The 5,000-nt window shown below is 32.5% G+C and overlaps 1 protein-coding gene and 1 pseudogene across 1 annotated transcript in view; both read left to right on the forward strand.

Moving 5' to 3' along the window:
• LOC130222340 (gastrula zinc finger protein XlCGF57.1-like) overlaps nt 1-5,000 on the forward strand; it is a 410,257-nt pseudogene that overhangs the window by 152,513 nt on the left and 252,744 nt on the right.
• LOC130222333 (gastrula zinc finger protein XlCGF57.1-like) overlaps nt 1-5,000 on the forward strand; it is a 159,030-nt gene that overhangs the window by 25,767 nt on the left and 128,263 nt on the right. The window lies entirely within an intron of this gene.

A 5,000-nucleotide genomic window follows, 5' to 3' on the forward strand; every position in this document is an offset into this window, starting at 1 on the left:
CCGTTTTCCTCCTTAAAATTGCCCATACATTCATCACAATTTTCTCTTTTTTTGCCACAATTCTTCTTTCCCACATTGCATTCTTCATCAGCATGATACATAGGTTGACAATTTTCTTATTTTCATTTTTCTTATTCCATCCCAACATCAATACTCTGTTCCATTCTGTTTCATTTTCATCCCAGTCTCCAAGTAGTCCTTTAATTAAAACTTTACAATCTTTTAAAAAACTTTCCAATTCTTGACAATATAAAAACATGTGTAAAAAACCCTCTTCTTCTTTTTGACATACTTTACATATTGCACTTTGTTCCATCCCTATCTTGTTTAAAATGACATCTGAAAATATTGCTTTGTGCCTTATTAAAAATTCTAGACATTCGACTTTAGTTTCTACATACCTTCCTTTCATGTTCCCCCATATTTCATTTGCTTTTACATTGTATTTTTCCATCCAGTATTTGTTTGCTGTTGGTTCTTTAAAAACTTTCTCTCTAAAAAAACAATAAATATTCTTCACAGTACATTCTTTAAAATCGTGTGTTTTTTCTCCTATTTTCACACACACTTCATTTGTTTCTTTTTCTTTTTCAAAATTGTCTATGCTTCGTATCCATTCTTTCGGAATTGCCTGTTTAATTATGTCAAGATTTTTCTCAATTTCCCTTCTGTTGTATTCCTCTTTCGCCTCCTCCATTGTGTCTATAACATATTGTTCAGTTAAAAAGCCTTCTTTAAATTCATATAAAATGTCCCTTACTTTTAAAATCCCAACTTCTATCCATTTCTTAAAAAATAAAACCTTCCCTTGACTTAAAATGTTGTTGTTCAAGAAAAGAGGTTGGTTTAAAATGTTTTCCCTTCCATGTGGATTATATTGCACTATAGTTAAAAAGTTCCCCCACGCACTTAAAATTTCTCTATAAAATTCAGGTAAGTTTTCTGTCATCCAAGCTTTTGTTTTCATCCATAAAATCCCATCTCCCATGTTAAAATCACCACATTTGTTTAAAAAATATTTCATTGTTTTTTTCCACTCTGCTTTGTTTTCTTTTTCTAGATACTTCTTTATTCTTTTCACTCTTAAACTATTTTTCCTTTGTTCTACATCTATTAAACCCAACCCACCCTTGTCTGTTTCCCCTACAACTGTATTAAAAGCAATCCTTGGTGGCTTACCTCCCCATAAAAAATCAGTAAAACATTTTTTCAACCTCTTTTCTATCCACATTGGCATTTCTAAAACATATAAAACATGCCACAACTTAGACTCCATTAAAACATTTATAATTAAAACTTTTCCTTTTAATGTCAGTGTTCTTAGTTTCCAGTAATTTAACCTCCTTTCTATATCTGTTAAAAAACCCTCCCACATCTTATCTCTAGCTGTTCTGGCATCTTTCCCCATTAAAACCCCTAAAATCTTTATTTCTTCTACTTCTTTAAAATTGGTGCAATCTGCTAAATCTGTCTCCTTTCCAAACTTCATATAAACCGTTTTGTCTTCATTTACTTTACTTCCTGATCCTTTACAAAACTGTTGTACTATTTTCATTGCTTCTTTCACACTCTCTTTTCCTTTTACTATTAATGTAGTGTCATCTGCATATTGAAACATTTTATTTACTTTATTTTCTTCAATTTCCATTCCTTTTATTTTTTCTTCTTCACTGATAGCTAGGCCCAGGGATTCTGCCACAAGTGAATATAAGAGTGCTGACAGAGGACATCCTTGCCTTATCGATCTTGTTATTTTAAAACATTCTGTTAAAAAGCCATTACATTTAATTTTTGTTAAAATACCCTTATATAAAATCCTGATCCATTTTCTAAAAACTTCTCCAAAACCAAACTTTTTAAGTACTTCAAATAAAAACTGGTGTTCAACTCTGTCAAAAGCTTTTTCGAAATCCAAACTTATGATATATCCTTCCTCTTTTTTGTCCTTCATATATTCTATGATGTCTTTTATGCTCATTGTTATGTCTGCTATGTCTCTTCCTTTTATCGCGTAGGCCTGTGTTGTTTGAATTATTTTTGGCATCACTTCTTTTAATCGATTTGCTAAAATTTTAGTTAAAATCTTCAAATCTGTGTTTAACATTGTGATTGGTCTGTAATTTTTTAACAATGTCTTTTCTCCTTTTTTGTGTATTAATTTCATTAATCCCATTCCCATTCTTTCATTTAATTCTTCTTTTTGCAGTATTTCTTTAAAAATTTCAGTTAAAATTGGTATTAAAATTTCCTTAAAACATACGTAAAATTCACTATTTAACCCGTCTATTCCTGGACTTTTCCTTTTGTTCAAGCTTTCTATTGCTTTTCTTATTTCTTCTTCTCTTATTTCTTGGTCACATTCTCTTTTATCCTCTTCATCTATTTTTGTTTTTATCTGTTTTAATAATTTTTCCATTTGTAATTCATCAACTCCCTGTGTTTTAAATAACTCCTCATAGTATGTTTTTATTTCTTTTAAAATGTCTTCATTTCCTTCTATGCTTTCTCCTTTTGCTCCTTGTATTATCTTTATTGTTTCTGCTTTTCCTTTTTGTCTTTCTAAATCAAAGAAGAATTTTGTGCACTTTTCTCCCTCTACTACATATTTTGCTTTGCTTCTTAGTCTAGCTCCTTCATATTTCTTTTCCTCAATTTCTTTCAGTTTTTCCTCCATTTCTTTTATTTTTTGTATGTCTTTTTCATTTTTTTCTAGTTCTTTTTCTAAGATTTCTTTTATTGTTTTTTCTTGGTGTCTTTTATTCTTTTGTATTATTCTACAAAATTGTATTGTAGTTTTTTTAATCAGATATTTGACATTTTCCCACCATAGTCTTTTGTCTTCATTATATATTTGGTTTCCTTTTTCCTTTTCTATTATTCCTTTTATTTTTTTAACATAGTCTTCATTTTTTAAAATGTCACTATTTAATGTCCACACCCCTGGGCCTCTTTGTATTTCTTCTGTATTAAAATTAAAAAATAAAAATTTATGGTCACTTAAAACAGTTTCATCGTACTTTATTTTTTCTATATAAATTTCTATATTTCTTGTGCATAACACATAGTCTATTCTCGATTGAGTTACAAAATTCCCTACTATTTGTCTTCTAGAAAACTCCTTTTTCTTCCCGTTTCTCTCTCTCCAAATGTCTATCATTCCTTTTTCCTCCATTAGTGATTTTAGTTCTTTTCTTCCTGTGTCTGATTTAAAAACCATACCTTCTGTTATGTCCTGTCTGCTAAAAACAGTGTTAAAATCCCCACATACTATTATTTGTTTATAGTCGTTTAAAAACCTTCTTAAAAAGTTAAAAAAGCTTTTCTTTTCACTCTCTTCATTGGGTGCATGCACGTTAACTAAAATTATATCTTTCCCTTCATATTTTATTTCTAAAATCATACATTTCCCTTGTTTGTCTTTATATATTACTTTACTCATTTGTAGTGCATTCTTTCTTATTAAAATAGCTACTCCTCTCCCAGCTTTCCCATCTCCATTACTATAATAAAAGTCCCCATCCCACTCTTTTTTATATACGTCCATCACCTCATTTTTCCAATTTGTTTCTTGTAAAATAATTATTTCTTCTCTTTTACACTTTTCTTTTACATTTTGGAATTTTCTGATGTCTAAAAGCCCTCTTGCATTAAAAGACACAATTCCTAAAACCATAAATAAGATAAAAACATTCATAAAAACCATCATCTCAGTCCATCTCTTCCAAGCCCTTTAGCAACTCATACTTATTTGCGCATTCGATTTCTTCATCTTTTAGCAGTTTTTTCCTTGCAGTCTCTAAATTAGGTTTTATCTTTATCGATCTTCTTCTTTTTGATGATTTCACCTGTGTCTCTTTGTTTCCCTCCTTTTGTAACTGTTCCTCTAACTCGTCTTGCTCCTCATTACTTTGGTCTTTTGTCTCCACTGTGTCCAATGCCTTTTGAAAACTGTCTGTCATGTCCATTTGTGTCCAAAATATGTCTTCCTGTTGTCCTTGTTGTAAGTCTTTATTATTCGAATTGCTCATTTCTGCTGCTTCCAAAACATTCCTTAAACTGTCAGTCATATCCATTTGAGTCCATGTTGTCCCTTCCTGTTCAGTGACTCTGTCCTTTCCATTAGCCTCATTCTCTTGTAGTTTTTCACTTTTAGATTCTGTTCTTCTGTCTTGTGTTGTTGTTTTGTCCTCTGACTGTATATTGTCTCCTTCATACATCTGTCTGTCTACCCGCTGCTCTACCTCCTCCTCCTCTTCCCCCATCCAACATTCACATTTATTTAAAACCTTATTACAATCCGGGCACTTCACCGCATCGCAATCCCTTGCGAAATGCCCCCTTTCCTCGCACTTAAAACACTTAAAATCTGGACAGTCTTTCACCACATGATCTGGGCTCATGCACAGCCTGCAAGTTTTCACCTGATGGCTGTGCATCACCCTAAAGTATTGTGGTCCTTCTGCTGTCTCTATTCTTGTGCTGTACGGGAGGGACGCCACTTCTTTGGGGAATCTGGTTTTAACAAACCTCGTCCCATCTTCAATATCTGTGCCCGGATAAAACCTTCTTTTAATTTTTGAAATGGGACAAACTCCCCAATGATCCAATTTCTCTAAAATATCTACGTCAGCAACATAGACAGGCAGATGCATGAAGGAGACAACATAATCTCGATTTTGTAGCCTCTTTACTGTACAGTTTATCCCTTTAATAGTCAATCCGTCTGTTAACACATCAGCATCTTCCTCTCTTTCAAGTGTTACTTCATACTCCTTGTTTTGTTTTGGTCTTACAGCCAAAATCTTTCCATCCCCAATCCTCTCCGTCACTGCTTTAATTAAATCCATTGCTCTCACCTCAGTTGTTTGTCCTATATCCACTGTTACAGTTGCTTCTTTTAGATAAATCCTTTTCCTTGCTTCCTTCTCCGATCTGTTTGTTTCTCGTTGTCGTCTGTCCAGTCCATTGTCATTTGCCTTCTCAAATCCGTCCGCCATTGC

This window comes from Danio aesculapii, chromosome 4, assembly GCF_903798145.1.
Source record: "Danio aesculapii chromosome 4, fDanAes4.1, whole genome shotgun sequence".
NCBI lineage: Eukaryota > Metazoa > Chordata > Actinopteri > Cypriniformes > Danionidae > Danio > Danio aesculapii.